This window comes from Lithobates pipiens, unplaced genomic scaffold, assembly GCF_037356315.1.
Source record: "Lithobates pipiens isolate NorthernLeopardFrog02 unplaced genomic scaffold, aLitPip1_a1.2 Scaffold_6, whole genome shotgun sequence".
Lineage (NCBI taxonomy): Eukaryota > Metazoa > Chordata > Amphibia > Anura > Ranidae > Lithobates > Lithobates pipiens.
In genome coordinates, this window is record NW_027507881.1 from 1,487,001 (window position 1) to 1,505,016 (window position 18,016).

Genomic DNA, 18,016 nt, shown 5'->3' on the forward strand with positions numbered 1-18,016 from the left:
AGCCTGCAGTACACTGCACCCAAAGGCGATATCCTCTTGCCCTCTGACATCCACCTGATAAAATCTGGTGAATGTGTGGACTGATGACCAAGTTGCAGCCTTACAGATCTGAGCCAGGAAGGCCTGGTGATGCACTGCCCAAGAAGCACTTACAGCCCTAGTTGAAAGCGCTTTCACTTGAAAAGGAGGACTCTTCCCCTTTACACTATAAGCCTGAAGAATAACCTGTCTAATCAATCTTGAGAGAGGGGATTTTGATGCCGCCTGGCCCTTCCTAGGGCCTTCCGGCAAAATAAATAAACAATCAGTTTTTCTTATCTGAGCAGATGCCTGGAGATAGACACTGATTGCCCTTACCACATCTAATCGCCTAGAGGCAATTCAGTTCGCATTGTGCACTATACAAATATTTCATTCATTCATTCATTCAAAGACTCTTCTTCTGCGGACTGTGGATCCAGAAAAAAGGATGGTAGGATTACATCTTGATTCAAATGGGATCCTGAAACCACCTTAGGCAGAAAGGACCTATTAGGACGCATCACTACCCGTTACTTATGAATAATTAGATAAGGTTCCTTGCTGGAGAGAGCTGCTAGTTCTTACACTCTTCTAGCCGAGGATATGGCTACCAAGAAAACCAATTTTTTAGTCAAAAGAACTAATGAAGCCTGATGCAAAGGTTCAAATGGTTGCCCCTGCAATGCCAAGAGAACCAAATTCAGATCCCATGGGCATACCGGAGGTTTCACTGGCGGCCTTAACCACATAGCCCCCTGGATGAAAGCCCGCACAAGGGAATGTGATGCAAGTGGCTTCTGGAAAAACACTGACAAGGCCGAAATCTGCACCTTGATAGTGCTTACGGCCAAATTTATTTCTAGGCCTGACTGGAGGAAAGCCAAGATCTTGCTAATGACATACTTTCTAGGATACCATCCCCTGGGTTCACACCAGGAAACATATGCCTTCCAGATTTTGTAGTAAATAAGCCTGGAGGCCGGCTTTCTGGCATTGACCAGAGTAGAAAGGACTGGCCCCGAAAGTCCACGATCTCTCAGAATGTGGGTCTCAGCAGCCAAACCGTTAAATTCAGACTATGTAAAGCAGGATGGTAAATTGGACCCTGCGAGAGTAGATCTGGCCAGAGAGGAAGGATCCACGGCCTGCCTACTGCCAACTTCATGATCTCTGCGTACCAAGGTTGCCTGGGCCAAGCCGGGGCTACCAAAAGAACCAACTTTGTTTCCCTCTTGACTCTTCCCAGGAACCGTGACAGAAGCGGGTATAGTGGGAAGGCATCAATTAGATTGTACCGATCCCAGGGAACTGTCAGAGCATCTAAACCCTGAGCAAGTACATCTCTTGTCCTTGACACAAATTTGTCCAGCTTCCTGTTGAACCTGGAGGCAAACAGATCTACGCCTGGAGTGCCCCACTTGTGACATATGCTCCAAAATATGTCGGGGTGTAGAGCCCATTCTCCTGGGAATAACTGTTGGCGGCTTAGAAAGTCCGCTTGCCAATTTTCCACTCCTGGAATGAAGACTGCAGAAAGGCATGGAACGTGCCTTTCTGCCCAAGCAAGTATGTGATTCACCTCTCTTTGTGCAACCAGACTCCTGGTGCCACCCTGGTAAATGATATAGGCCACAGCTGTGGCATTGTCGGACTGAACTCGAACAGGGAGACCCCGTAGTCTGTAAGACCAGTTTATGAGAGCCATATAAACTGCCCGAATTTCCAGAATATTTATGGGCAATAACTTTTCGGTTGCAGACCATTTCCCCTGCGTGCACGTCTCCTCCATCACTGCTCCCCAGCCCGTCAGGCTGGCATCTGTAGTTATAATCTTCCATGGAAGAGGAAGAAAAGTTTTGCCTTTCAGCAGATTATTGGTTTGTAACCACCAAACAAGACTCTTGCGTGTCCCTGGGGATAGACACATAGGAAGGTCCAAGGCCTGGGGCTTCCTGTTCCAAGCCGCAAGGATGCATCTTTGCAAAGGCCTTGAGTGAAACTGGGCGAATGGAATGGTCTCGAAGGAGGCGACCATTTTCCCTAACAGTCTCATACACAACCGAATGGGGGAAGTTCTTCTGCCCAGAATTAGGTGCACTAGAGCCCCTGTAACCATGGCCTTTGGCCTTGGTAGAAACACCCCGACCTGAGCGGTGTCCATGACCACGCCCATACCTGGTAGCAGGCTGTAGGGACAACTTTTCTAGGTTTATAATCCAACCTAGGTGTTTCAGGTGTTCTAAGGTTTTGGTAACACTGTGGTTCAAGAGCGCTACTGTTAGCTCTATGAGTAGCTAATCGTCTAGATAAGCCATCACGGTTATACCCTGAGCTCTTAGGTTTGCCAAGAGAGGGTCTAGAATCCTTGTGAAGACTCGAGGAGCTGTAGCAAGACCGAACGGCAGGGCCACAAATTGAAAATGGCGCTGATCTACCACGAACCTTAGATACTTTTGGTGTGCGGAAAAAATTGGCAAATGAAGATATGCATCCTTGATATCTATCGATGCCATAAACTCTCCCCCTTGCAGGGAAGAGACCACAGAGCGTATTGACTGCATTCGGAAAGACCGGATGTGCAAAAACTGGTTCAGATCCTTCAGATCCAGGATAGGTCTGAAACCTCCATTTGGCTTTGGAACGGTGAAGAGATTTGAGTAAAAGCCTGATCCCTGTTCTTTTGGGTCCACTTCCACTATCACCCCCTGGGATAGTAAGTGATCTAAGGCCAGAAGTAGCAGTTTTTGCTTTACTGGATCCTTGGGGATCCTTGACCTTAGGAAGCAAGAAGGTGGAATCCCCTGAAACTCTAGCTTGTAGCCCAGAGATATCTAGGAGGTTACCCATTTGTCCCGAATCTCTTCCCACCAGGCTTCTGCAAACTGCAGGAGCCCCCCCCCCCACTCAGCCGAGTGGGCCGCCCCTTCACAAGGAAGCTTTTGGGCTCTGCTTGGCAGGCTTTTGCCCCAAGTCTTTTTCTGCCCCTGGGCGTGACCTTGGGCCTTTCCTCTAGAGCTAGGGCTCAATCCAGGGTCTGTCACACTTTGGACCCATATGGGAGGAGGTTTTGTTTCAATTGGTGGTCGTCCCACAATCTTCTCACCCATATATCATACGTCATATGATGCACGCTCTTTTCATTACACTTGTATGTCTGCCCACCACGGTCTGTGGGTACACTAGCCCTGAGGTTTTGTTTTGCTACCTGTCTCTGTTGTTTCTGTTGTTGCATGTTGTTCGTAGCATTCCTTATCGTATCTTTTCTGTTAAGCCAGGGCTCATGTCCAGGGTCTGTCACATCTACGGACCAATACGGGTTGAGGTTTTGTTTTTAATTGATTGTCGTACCACAATCTTCTCGCCCGTATACCATATGTCATACGTGCACGTTCACCATTACACCTGTACTACTACCCACCACGGTCTGTTGGTATCTCAGCCCTGAGTATTCGTTTTTAATTACCTGTCTTGGCGCTGCAGGTTGCTCGAGCTCGCTCGTTACATACACTAGGATTGTGTCATCATTAGGTTCACATTCACGCGCTGTTGGTCTTGTCATTTCTGCACCCACATCCTCATACTTATCAGGGACGTAGGGGTGTTGTTTGTTCTGTGTGTTTGGTTGTCTGTTCTCACATTTCTAGTTTGTGTTTCCTTAAGTTCAGGGCATGTCGTGCATTTCTGAAGCTGCCTTTTTCACGTTCATTCATCCACTTCTCACATTTATACGACAATTGTTAGACAAGATGGAGGGGATCTTAGCCCACTTGGCTTGCGCAGAGGTGTTTGTTGTGGCTCCGGCTCTTCTCAGTCCGCCTGCAGGTGATGTCGGAATTTACAGTGGCATGTAGAACTGGGGGCAAGCTTGGTCTCAGGTAGTCGATCTGGCCAATGGTTCTTATCCAGTTTATTCCAAGGGCTTCTTTCAAGGGTGGGAAGGTTTCCTAGGTTCATGTCTTTGGCTTTCCCTGCTTATTGCATCAGCAATTTGGCCTCATCTGCCAATTCCATGAATTATCTATCAGGGGACCAGGTTTCAGGACCTACAAAATCCTGTTAGTCTGTCCATTTTTTGCAGCTTACCCTCTCTAACCGTCAAGGGTGGGAAGTCGGGGATGGCACGGCTACCAATTACGGGTCAGGTTTTGTGGTGTTTCAGACTTCCTGTCTCCTTCCCTTGGCACAGTTCCCAGTTAGTGCTCGAGGCTGTTCTCTCTTACCAGTCTTACAACTTCCCCTTCAGTTGAATAGATGGGTAAGCCAGGGGTTTGTGGTTATATTCTGGTACCACAGTCATGGTGACTGGCTAAAGTAAGTTGGACTTCCCTGCAACATTCCTTGGGTCTGCTCTTTCTCCATCCTCTCACTACAAACAGTTCGTTCTCATGTCCAGGTTACTTGCCAAACCAGGCTTGTATCCTAAACCCCTTTTTCTGTATATTCATCTGGTTCCTGGGCAACTTTTGTAGGTCCCGCACACGGGGTCCCTTCTTTACATCAGGTTCATGCGGCGCTGGAGATCCTCTATGTTAGCAGCTACATACGTAACCTCCCTTTCCTGTAGTCATCCAGGCATTCGCTTTTTCTGGACTAACGGTTGTTGCTGGCCCTTCTTTGTAGCTTTCACATCACACCTACTTTGTGTCTCTTTTTGCCCTCTTTTAGGCATAGGCATTTGTAGGAGCAGTCTGAGGGCTTTAAATCCCTCCTCCTCCATCAGAGCCTTCGTCGGCTCATTTCTGGGTTCCCACCCACCCATTCCCCCATACTTTCATAATTATATACATATTCATTCAGGGTATGCCCTATTTTAGGCATACTGACCAGCCAGGCCAAGGCACACCTCAGGCCTTGGTAGTTAGGGTCATCGTATTTCCGAGAGAAGACTCGGACTACAAATTCCCCATTAATGTGATATTATCGGCTGATGACTGTAATCATTTATAAAATAATACATTTACTCTTATATCTTTATCTGATTGGTTCAGTAAAATAAAGGCACCACTAAAATCTGCTTATAGATCTCTTGTAGACAGCTCAGATGACATGTTTGTTGCTCTTAAAAAAATAAAATATATATTTTTTTTAATTTCTATGGTTTTCTTCTGTCCATTAAGAGCTGCAAATTAATTATACAGACTGTTTTCTTTCTTTCTAGATTAGTTATGGAGCCAGAGATACTTTACTGAGTGATAGAAAGATGTATCCAAACTTTTTCCGGACAGTTCCGGGTGATGAGATGCAATATGTGGCCATAGCAAAGTTACTGGAAAGGTTGAAGTGGAACTGGGTCGGGATCCTCACATCTGATGATGAATACGGAGAGAGGGAGATCCGACAACTCAGCAAACATTTATCTAATCATGGAATTTGTATTGAATTCAAGATTTTGGTGTCTGTAAATAATCATGATACAATTCCTCCAGAGCTGCGGACCTCAACTACGGAAGTTCTTATTATTTGTGGCTCAGTTAGTGGGACTTATTACAAGTTTTTGTTGCACAACGTCCCTTATCACACGGAGAAAACATTTATTCTACCAGATTCTTGGTCAATGAGTGATGTGTTTTTTATTCTCAGTAACTGCAGCTTGGTGTTTACGTACCCCCTTCTCTCCACAAAGGGATTGCTGGAATATTTCCGTAATATTTATCCATCCAGCCGCCCAAATGACCCCCTGATAGAGGATATTCTCATATCTGAATATAGATGCTTTTCAAAAAACCCAATTAAAAATTTCCTTATTCCACTCACAATGAGAAGTCCTCTTAGGAACTGCAGTTTGGGGACACGTCCACTTGGCTTATATCATCCTGATGAGAAAACATCCTATAGAGTGTATATCGCAGTCTACATTTTGGCTCAAGCATTACATGACATGGATTTCTCTTTTAAAATAAATAACAAAAAATCTGAAATAAATCCACACACACTAAAGTATAAGGTGAGAGCGTCCAATGAAAGTTTCCTCGTATCTTTTTATACTCGGTCAGTTCAGTACTGGAACACAATGTGCCCAGACAAAAATTACACCCAGTTTAGGTTCATGTTTAGATTAGAGGTGTTTAACCCTTTCACTTCTGGAGCTGTTTTTTTTTGTTTTGTTTTTTGCACACATGTTAAAAAAATAACTTTAGGCCTGAAGATTATATCAAACCCCTAATCAATATACAGCATATTTTCTGAAAGCGGAGACCCTGGAGAAACAATGCTTGCTGTATCATATTTTTCTGTCACAAAATTGAGATTTTCATTCTTGTACATCTACGTATCAAATATATAAAGTATATCCAACAGTTTTTTTGCATAACAGCTTCTTGGTGATATTCAACAATACAACATTACAACATTTAGTGCCTTCAGGAGTGGAAGCAGACATTCCTAGTATTAAAACTGCAAAGCTATACAACAGCCTAAACATGGTAACCATTCTAGTGCCGGGATGGGGTGGTCATGGGCGTCAGAGAGTCCCGCAATTTCTTTTTCGTGTTTCAGGACAAGGGGGACTGTTATGAGGCTGGTGCGTTGGGTAGCCTTAGGATACCCAAAGATTTCGTATCAGAGTTTGACTCCAGTTATACAGGAAATATTTCTGGCATTGATTTCCTGAAGTCACACACAGCAAGGTATCTATAAGTTTTTAGGGCTAAACTTTAAAAAGTCAAGTTGATATATTAATTCTGAGAACATTGGAGAGAGTTTGAAATCATCTTGAGGGATCTGACCAGCAGCCACCACCACTTTTTCTGGCCCAGGCCATTTTCAGTTTTCAGCACTATGATGCTGCGTACACAAGGTCAGAATTTCCAACAACAAATGTTCGATGGGAGCTTGTTGTCAGAAATTCCGACCATGTGTAGGCTCCATCTGACATTTTCCGTCGGAATTTCCGACAAACAAAATTTGAGAGCTGAATCAACAAAATCTGTCGTCGGAAATTCTGTTCATGTGCAGACAATTCCGACGCAAGAGCAAGCAAGCAAGCAATGCAGTGCTATATCGCAAAAAATGGACTGGTCATTAAGGGGGCAAATGTTCCGGCCTGTAAGTGGATATACTTGTTACCTATAATAATTTCTGTCATTTTTTTAAGCTGTCCCGCTATGTAAAAGAAGTCCAGTACAAGGATCCGAATGGAAAGGTTATGATTTTTAATGATAAAGGAGAACTGCCCAGCTCAATGGAAATTGCAAATTGGATTACAAGAATTAAAGGTAGAAATATCACTGATTGGATGCATGTGGGTCACTTCGATGGGTCCCTCTCAGAGGGTCAGCAACTTATACTAAAACCAGAGCGAATATCATGGAAAGGAGACAAGGTGAGTAAGGCCGCGTACACACGCGCGGACTGTTCGCCCAACTTTGTCCGTCCAAGGCCGCGTACACACGGGCGGACTGTTCGCCCAACCTTGTCCGCTGAACAGTGTTTGGGCGGACAGTCCGCTCGTGTGTGGGCTTTCAGCGGACAGTTTCAGCGGACAGTTGGACGGACAAAGTCTTTCGGAAATTCCGAAAAACTGTCCGCTGAAACTGTGTTTGAGCGAACAGTCCGCCCGTGTGTGGGCCTGTCCGCTGTACTTTCGAAATGAGCGGACTGTTCCCGCTCGGAAAGTCCGCCCATTTCGAGCGCGTGTACAGGTAGGCGGGGCCCGCGAAGGAGACGTCGCGGGCTCCGCCGCCTGGAATGGGCTTAAAGGGGAACCCCAACGCCGAAAAAAATCGGCGTGGGGGTTCCCCCCAAGTCCACACCAGACCCTTGTCCGAGCACGCTACCCGGCCGGCCAGGAAAGGGGGGCGAGCGAGCGCGCCCCCCCTCCTGAGCCGTACCAGGCCGCGTGCCCTCAACATGGGGGGTGCCTTGGGGAAGGGGGGGGCCGCGCGGCCCCCCCACCCCAAAGCACCTTGTCCCCATGTTGATGAGGACAAGGGCCTCTTCCCGACAACCCTGGCCGTTGGTTGTCGGGGTCTGCGGGCGGGGGGCTTATCGGAATCCGGGAGCCCCCTTTAAGAAGGGGGCCCCCGGATACCGGCCCCCCACCCTATGTGAATGAGTATGGGGTACAATGTACCCCTACCCATTCACCTGTGAAATAAAGTACAAATAAAAACACAACACAGGGGGAAAAAATATTTTATTGCACAGCCGGGGGTCTTCCGTCTTCGGGGGTCTTCTCGCCGGACTCCTCCGCTATGTGTGTGTAGCTCTTTTGCCAGCGGAGGAGTCCGGCTTTCTTCCTCCCCGCCGCCGGCCTCTTCTCCCGACTTCGGGGGTCTTGTCCCCCTCTTCGGTTCTTCTGCCGGGCCACCGCGCCTGGTCCGGTGGCCCGGTCTTCTGTCGCCGTCTTCCGTTCTTCTGTCGCCGCCTTCGGTTCTTCTGCCGGGCCACCGCGCCTTCTTGTAGCTCTTTTACAGGCGGTGGCCCGGTCTTCTGTCGCCGTCGCCGCCTTCCGTTCTTGTTCTTCTTCTTGTTCTTCTTGTTCTTCTCCAGGCGATGTTGACTCGACGAGCTCTCCGGCCGGAATGCCGGGGACGCGCTGTGCGGTCACTTATATAGTGACAATGGGGCGGGGTCACATGGTATATGTCACATGGGTTGGTCACATGGGTTGATGTCACATGGGGACTATGACATCGTAAGGGGGCGGGGTCACCATGTGACATCAACCCATGTGACATATACCATGTGACCCCGCCCCATTGTCACTATATAAGTCACAGCGCAGGGCGGCTCTGGCATTCCGGCCGGAGGGAGCGACGTGTCAACATCGCCTGGAGAAGAACAAGAAGAACAAGAAGAAGAACACGAACGGAAGGCGGCGACGGCGACAGAAGACCGGGCCACCGCCTGTAAAAGAGCTACAAGAAGGCGCGGTGGCCCGGCAGAAGAACCGAAGGCGGCGACAGAAGAACGGAAGACGGCGACAGAAGACCGGGCCACCGGACCAGGCGCGGTGGCCCGGCAGAAGAACCGAAGAGGGGGACAAGACCCCCGAAGTCGGGAGAAGAGGCCGGCGGCGGGGAGGAAGAAAGCCGGACTCCTCCGCTGGCAAAAGAGCTACACACACATAGCGGAGGAGTCCGGCGAGAAGACCCCCGAAGACGGAAGACCCCTGGAGCTGTGCAATAAAATATTTTTTCCCCCTGTGTTGTGTTTTTATTTGTACTTTATTTCACAGGTGAATGGGTAGGGGTACATTATACCCCATACTCATTCACATAGGGTGGGGGGCCGGTATCCGGGGGCCCCCTTCTTAAAGGGGGCTCCCGGATTCCGATAAGCCCCCCGCCCGCAGACCCCGACAACCAACGGCCAGGGTTGTCGGGAAGAGGCCCTTGTCCTCATCAACATGGGGACAAGGTGCTTTGGGGTGGGGGGGCCGCGCGGCCCCCCCCTTCCCCAAGGCACCCCCCCATGTTGAGGGCACGCGGCCTGGTACGGCTCAGGAGGGGGGGGCGCGCTCGCTCGCCCCCCTTTCCTGGCCGGCCGGGTAGCGTGCTCGGACAAGGGTCTGGTGTGGACTGGGGGGGAACCCCCACGCCGATTTTTTTCGGCGTTGGGGTTCCCCTTTAAGCCCATTCCAGGCGGCGGAGCCCGCGACGTCTCCTTCGCGGGCCCCGCCTACCTGTACACGCGCTCGAAATGGGCGGATTTGCCTCCTCCTTACGTGGGCGAGTCCGTTCATTTCAAAAGTTGAGCGAACTGTTTGCCCAACCTTGTTCGTCAAACAGTCCGCTCGTGTGTGGGCAAGTCCGCTCATGCAAATTTTGAGCGGACTGTTTGACAAACTGTTTGCCGAACAAGGTTGGGCGAACAGTCCGCGCGTGTGTACGCGGCCCAACAGTTTCGGCAAACAGTCCGCTCAAACTTAGCATGGACGGACATGGCCACACACGACGGACGAACAGTTTGCTGAAACCGTGCGCGATGACGGGAACGGCACGTACGACGGGACGAAAAATACGACGTCCTATACACTGCATTATAACTTTCGGCATGAAAATCCTTTCTGAGCATGCGCGCAACTTTGTTTGACGAACAAGCCTACACACGAGCGGACTGTTCGCTGAAACAAGGTTTCAGCGGACAGTTTTACGGAATTTCCGAAAAACCTTGTCCGTCAAACTGTCCGCTGAAACTGTCCGCTGAAAGCCCACACACGAGCGGACTGTCCGCCCAAACACTGTTCAGCGGACAAAGTTGGGCGAACAGTCCGCCCGTGTGTACGCGGCCTTACACCGGGGAAGCTGATCCAGAACTTATTCAAGAAACATACTCGTTTTGACCCAAAAGCCCATCTCCAGACAAAACCTCACTCCCTCCCCCCATCCTGTTCATAGACGGCCAACATCTGCCCTGACTCATTCCATGGTGATTAGATGAAGGTGTCAGGTCTGGCTGTGTGGATATAAATGCCGGGATATGTTCCCATCACTCATTATAACTGAAGAAGTGAATAAACTACAAAACATCTTCTACATTACAGAACAAGTCCAGCTAAATGTGACTGACTACTATTATTACCTCCCCCCTCCTCATCTCACAGACCGGGACATAGATATTTATAGAAGGACCCCGACAACTGTGGACAGAATGTAGCAAGGTCTCCGGCCTCTTTTGGTCTAATGGAAACCTCCAGGGCCAGAGATGGCTGACATAATTCTGTATATAGTGGGTTGTGAGGCATAGTGGGTGCAAAGGTGTTAGATTCAATGGGCGCCAGACACTTCTTGAATGCAGAAGAGATTTTATTTCTCTTAACAGAACTTTGGGAGAGGGGGTTAGGGCCAGGGCACCCTTTAGTGTTGCAAGATTAATTGGCAGACTCTGAGACTTCTACAGGTAGACAGCCATGCAGGGAAAGGCATCCAGCAAGACACCACTTCTGCATGTGTAGGAATGTTGTCTCCTATGGCAACAGGCTTTAACACTTTCTAATACAAGGTATAACAGTTCCTTGACTTCCACTACAATCCCTTCTTGTAGTTCTTCAGCCCACTGAGCTCCCAGGCTCTCTTAGTAGACTAGATGATTCATTGCCACTGAATCCATTGAGCTCCTCCAATCTTCACTGTAGTATCTTCCTCAAGCGTTACCACCTCCTCTCTGCTGGGTCCCTAGCTTGGCACTCAAGGTACCTCCCAAGCTTCACTCCTCTGGCCTGCTTTGACCCTGGCTTGACACACAAGGCTGCTCTGCAAGCGTCACCTCCTTTGGCTGTGTCCCCGACTTGACACCCTTCACTGTCCCCGGTTGATACTGCTCTGGTGCTTGCTTCAGCCACTCACTGTGGTCCCCAGTAATAAGACGGCTGGTCCCTTAGTGGTGACAGCTTCCCCTCTACCTCTGAATATGATAGGTGATGATGGCTAGACTGCAAGCCGCAATCCCAACCCTACACTGGTCTATTGCTTCTGGATAGGCCCTCAGACAGCCAAGCAGCCAGATGTTCCTGGGGTAGGCCCAAACTCTGGCCTAGCAGCCCAGGCAATACAACAAATGTCCACCTAGACAGCTGCCCAGGTGGCATAGAAAACCGATCACCTAACTCCACCCAAATATATAGGTTCTTCCACCAGGTCAAGGGATTTAACAAAACCCCAGCCCATTGGCTGTGCTACCCCATATACCCATAATCTGACCTTGCATCGCTCTTCTCATACCTAATGCCCCCAATTACCCGGCCACCTAGCGACAAAAGAGAGAAGTGCACCAATTACAGATTTAGAGAGAAATCAATTGAACCTAACAATTAGCCATGGTAACTATACCTGGCAGGTAAATTTAGGAGCAACCCTACCTAAACACCAGAAGGCTACAAGAAGAAGATAAAAGACTTTGGAGTGGAATGACCACCGTTATTACCAATGGCCAGATTCTACCCAGGCCTTCTGAATTCATCTGACTGTAAAAAGAAAAAGAAAAAAAAACTATTTTGAGTAGTAATTCCCCTGATCAGAGTTTTGCAGTTATTGCATATACATTAAAAAACGAAAAACATGGAGCTACCTGGATTTCTGTATGAGTCACTCCTAAAATGCAGTGAAATAAAAAATAAAATAAAAAACCTAGCAACAAAATATCACGCATATCCTGTTTCCCCCAAAATACGACCTAGCATGATTGTCGGTGATGGCTGCAATATAAACCCTACCCACCAAATAAGCCCTAGTTAAAGTCCTTGTAGGTCTTATTTTCAGGGTAGGCCTTATTTTCTGGGAAACAGGGTAGGGCTTATTTGGGGGTAGGGCTTATATTGCAGCCATCACCGACAATCATGCTAGATCTTATTTTCGGTGAAACAGGGTAGCTTTTTACATGGCCATATATACTTTTGATCAACTAGTTGTAGCAATCAAAGTCCTTCATAGAAAAACATTCGGAATGTCTGAACCTCTTAGCCCTTGTACACACGGTCGGACATTCCGACCACCAAATCCGTCGGATTTTGTCCGATGGATTTTGTCTGACGGATTTTGTCCGAAACTGTTGCATACACGCGGTCAGACAAAGTTGGCGGAAAATCCGATCGTTTGTAACGTGATGACGTTATTTCATTACGACGGGACTACATTCAGGCTAGAAGCCAATAGCCTTGGTGTAGAAATTTGGTCTGAGCATGCGTGGCACTTTGTCCGATCAGAAATTCTCTACACATGATCGGACAAAGTCCGATCGGATCATGTTGTCGGAAAATTTTACAGACAAGTTGGAAAACTTGGTCCGTCGGATACTCCGACGGAAACAGCCCGATGAAGACCACACACAGGCGGATTATAAGACAAAACGGTCCGATCGGACACATTCCGTCAGAATCTCCGACCGTGTGTACAAGGACTTAGATAGTAATTAGACTCCATTACCCCGATCATTGAGAAGATGGAGGTGTGGCTTAATGCTGTGCTGCCCAACTAAAAAAGACCAATTAATGTCTGGTAGAGTCTATTCTACTAAAGAAGGTCCTATTCATGTGACTCAAGCCATAATCCAAGGACGTAGGAGAGGATTTTGAAGATACATGAAGACAAAAGGGCCACAAAAACAAATCTAAAGGCCTTGATGTTAAAATGAAGATAAAGGAAATTTGCTGCAAAGTTCACAGCAAAACATAAGATGTCACTAAAGGCAAAACTTTTTTGTTTTGTTTTGGATAGAGTGGAGAGAGATTAGAATAGTTGTGAGTTTTCATTACTGTCTGTGCCCCGGTTAGGGAGATTCCCCCGCTCTATCTGTCCTGTTTACCATTATCATTGTAAGAGAAAGTAATTTCCATTGGGGACACTAGTTCTGGTGACCCGGGGTTCCCCAAGGAATTAATTAAATTTTCACGGATTTACTGTTTGGCTATGAGACAGGAAGTGAAGGAAAATTTCCACAATGGGACACAGATGGCAAAAAAAATATGACAGGGGTTATAACCCTCCCTTACTCCATACAAAATGGAATAAAAAAAGTTTTGCTCATAGTTAAACTTTAAGAGCAACTTAACGATTGTTCCTAAAGTTTTCAAATGGCCACAATGACCACAGAGCACAATTCTATGAATGAATGTAATAAAGGATAGTATAATGGAACATGGAATGCTATTTCAAAAAATAAAGTGTATCACTACCAAAACTTTTCCCCCTCTGTGAAGCATGGTGAAGGTAATATCTTGGTTTGGGGCTTCTTTCCCGTCTCTGGACAGGGGCAGTCTTTTGTCACAGAAATCCAAATATGATGATGAAGCCATCATATGATAATGAAACTCCAGAATCCCCACCAACTTGTTGACAATTTAAAACAAGCTGTCACAAGTTTGTCATCTAGTGGTGGTAGTGATACTACCATTAATTCTATGTGTGGTGGGGGGGGTCGGATGTTTCCAGGGATGATGAGACTGATCTATTGTAGACAGAATTTGAAAGGTCAGGGCACTTTACATCACTATAACTCCAAGTCTTTAATCTCAGTGTAGATAAGAGAAGGGCTAAAGTGGTGAAGATTTCTATGGGGTTGCTGGTAGTAGGGATGGGGGGTGTACAGGACACCAGGAATGTGTCATGGATGGCAGGAATATTCCCCCAGTATTTGAATTGTGTTCCCTTTAAAAGGGACAGTTTGAAGACATTGTTGAGTACTCAGGAGTTCTCATCCATGTTGGGTGGAATGTTCCAGGGAAGTCTGGCTGGAGAGGTCTGACTTCCAGCACTCTCTGGATGGATAAGTCCTATTTGGGTTATAAAAGTGGTCTGTTGCATTGTAGATAAGAGAAGGACTAAAGTGGTGAAGATTTCTGTAGGTTTGCTTCTAGGAGGGATAGGGGGGTAAAGATATGAAGAGTTAGGCCGTGTACACACGGCCGGACATTCTGGCCACAAAATCCATCTGATTTTTTCAGACGGATTTTGTCTGAAACTTGTGTTGCATACACACGGCATATACATACATTCCGACAAAGTTGTCGGAATTTCCGATCGTCAAAAATGCAGTGATGTAAAACGCATACAACGGGACTATAAAAGGTAAGTTCAGCACCCTTTGGACTCCTTCTGCTGATCTCGTGTTTATCGCGTGTTAGTATAAGTTTGGTTAGAGACAATTCGTGCTTTTCAGATTTGTGCTTCAGATCGTTACTGCTCTACAGTTTGTGCTTGTCGGTGCGTATCTGCTTATCAGTGTGTGTAGTCAGTTAGCATTTGTTTGTCATTGTGGCCTATATTTATATAGTACGCTTTGATTTTCAGTGCTTATTGTCTGCTCGTTTCTGGTTTTCAGTTCGTTCTTTCAGGCATTGCTGTTTATCGGTGCTTTCTGTTAGTCCGTTCTGACCAGCCGACCGTTTGGAAGCCATGTTTCGTGTACGTACTCGTCGTAGAGTTCGTGCTGTGCAGGGGCTTGGTGTTGGCCTTTTAGCTTTGACCCAAGCCCAGTCCATGAACAGGGCGAGCAGGAGTTTGTGGACCAAGAATTGGTTCCTCCAGCGTGGCCAATTCTCGCACATGCCTTTGCTTCATGAGATCCGGGAGAATAATCCTGATGATTTCAGGAATTATCTCCAGATGACGGACCCCGTTTTTCACCATCTGTTAGCTTTGCTGACCCCTTATATCATCAGACAGGATACCTGCATGCGGCAAGCCATCGCTCCAGGGCAGAGGCTAGTTGCCACGTTGGGGTACTTGGAGACAGGGAGAAGCCTTCAGGAACTCAAGTTTTCTGCAGGCATCTCCCCCCAGGCTCTGGGAATCATTATTCCAGAGATCTGTTCTGCCATCATTCAGGTCCTGCAGAAGGACTATATTAAGGTAATATTTCTCCTTAAACATCACATTCTATTTATTTAATGTTTGCTAATGTATTATATTTCTTTAATCGTTATATAATTACTATGATTGGAATATGCTGTAATATGCTGTGCTCCTTTGTCCTCATGCATGCTGGAAGCTTTTAAACTTCCTTTTTTGTCCTTCATGCATATTTGCCTTCACTAACCTCCCTAGCATGCTCTTCTGGGCCCATAAACACCTCTAGCCTAGTCACTTAGCAATGTATTTTGTCAGCTCCATAGTAGTGCTTTCCCCTAAACACCCCCTAAAATGTCTACAAATGTTATATGTGTTCTTAAATTCATGCAGAGTGCCAGAGGCTTTTTTTTTTTGGTGTGCCAAACTCATTAGGAACCCCCCTCCCCCCAACTGCTAAGTCAGCTGTTACCAATCCTCTATGACTGAAATGTGTAGAGTCATGAAAATGGCGTGATTGGGGAAAATTCTAAAGAACTGTGGATGTTATTTACTAAAGGCAAATCCACTATGCACCACAAGTGCACTGTAAAAGTACACCTGAAACTGCATTTGGAGTGCAAAGTGGATTTGCCTTTAGCAAATAACACCCATTGCCACAGAAAAAAACAACTTTACTACAAATACTGCTTCTGTGCATTGAAAAAGGAAGCCACACATTGTTGCTAATTAAACTCTTTACTGAAGGCACATTCACATGTGCATTTATAAAAGGGTTTTACAACAAACCAACATATTTGGTGTATATAACATTATTTTTGGTAACATTAATATAACTTTCCATTTTTGAGGAAACAGGCACGTATCAGACCATAACATACAGAACTGAGGAACTTACAAAGTTCAACTTTGAAAAGTGAAGACAATATCAGACATGAGTATGTCCAAACTGTGCTGATATTGCCTTCATCACATGGGGTGTTACCCCTGTAAAAGCAACATTTGGAAGATGCACACAACTTGTGAATCAAACTGGGCATTTTCTTTCTGATCCCATGCCTAATGTCAACATATGCTATCTCCCATCATGGGGGAACAATGTACGTGTTTTGGGGGTGCAACCCCTTTATCTCAGCCACTTTAGTATCGAGGAAGGGGTTGCACCCACAAAACATGTACATTGATGATGGGAGATAGCACATGTTGACACACTGTGTGCATCTTCCAAATGTGGCTTTTGTCAATATATAAAAAAAACAGTTTTTTTTAATATAAAATTGGTGCTAGCTAGTTTTGTGTGTTTCAGATTCTCCCTAAAGCATCAGTGGTGTTCTTCCTTTTTTTTTTGAACCTCATTTATGATTTTCTTCAGATTATCTAAATTGCGATTGCACCCCATTATCTCCCCGATGGGGATCTGGGCACTTTCACTGGTGAAATGCTATTCTTCGTCCACAACATCACATCACCTAAAAATAAACCAAAAAACATACCATGTATTATAAAAATGCAACCATACATCTATTACCTGAAGCTGTGGTCTCAGACACTCACCTGTTGTGGTGCCAATTTTGACAATTTCAACAATCTCTCCTTCCTCCTCCTCCTCTGCTTGTGCTTTTGGGATTTCCCCTTCTTTGGGAGGTGTGGGGTCTTTGGTGTCCTCAGATGTCCCGAGTCTTCTATCCCCTATGAGAATGTAAAAAGGAATACTTAGCACACTGATATTTGAGGGCAGAAATAGAAATATGAAACATTGCTTGGAAGTGACATGCAATTGTCTTTTTTGGCAAAGCTGAAAACATTATTTTAGAGACTTTCTAAAGCTGGAATACTTACCTGTTTGTGCAAGTTTGACAGATGGAGACACCCCTATAGTATCCACTGGAGCACGTGTGTGGGAAACCCTAATAAAAAGGGTGTTCTGGTGTCCCACACTAGTGTCCAGATGTGTAAACAGCTACTGAGTGTCCTCTCCTTTACACTGAATCAAGTTTGCATTTCATTCTATTACAAAGCCCTCTAGACAACAAACTTCCTTTGACTAGAAATAGGCATGAACAAATGTAGTTAAGTACAACTTTCAAAAACATTGTATTTGAAGTGGGTGAATGAACGATGTTTACTACGAACGATTGAACCCATGAACATGAAAGTGGCCATTTTAAACTGTACAACACTAAATAAAAGCACGTGGATCAGTATGCAAGCAAGAATAATAATAATATGAACACACGACTACTTACTTTTTTGAAGAACACGCTTGATCCTTCTGTACTGATTGTGCTCCCTCAGTTTCAGTTCTGACCAGCATTTTCTTAGTTGATCCTTGGATCATTGTATCCCAAAATTCTTCTGCAGACTCTTCACAACTTTGGTCATGATCTTGGCCATCCTGATATTTTGGGTTTGGGTAAGGTCCATACTTTCCATATTAGTTGTTTCTCTTCAATATGTCCACCATCTTTAACATTTCAACAAAATCTCCTCCAGGAGCGGGATGTTATTGGCTCTGGGATTTCCTCTTCCTCCTCCTCATTAGTGGAATTATCATGCACCTACTGTGACTCCGCCATGTGCTCTCCCCACTTTGCTGAAAGAGAAGGGGCAGGGAATAGACTAGAAAGAACGTCAGGGGCGGGCTGAATTTCACGCATGCGCGCTGTATATAAAACGTAACACGCGTGCGTTTTACTTACGATCTGTGAGCGGAGGAAGGAGGAACTGAATCGCTGATCAAAGTAAGTAAGCAAGTAAGCCGCAAACGCGGC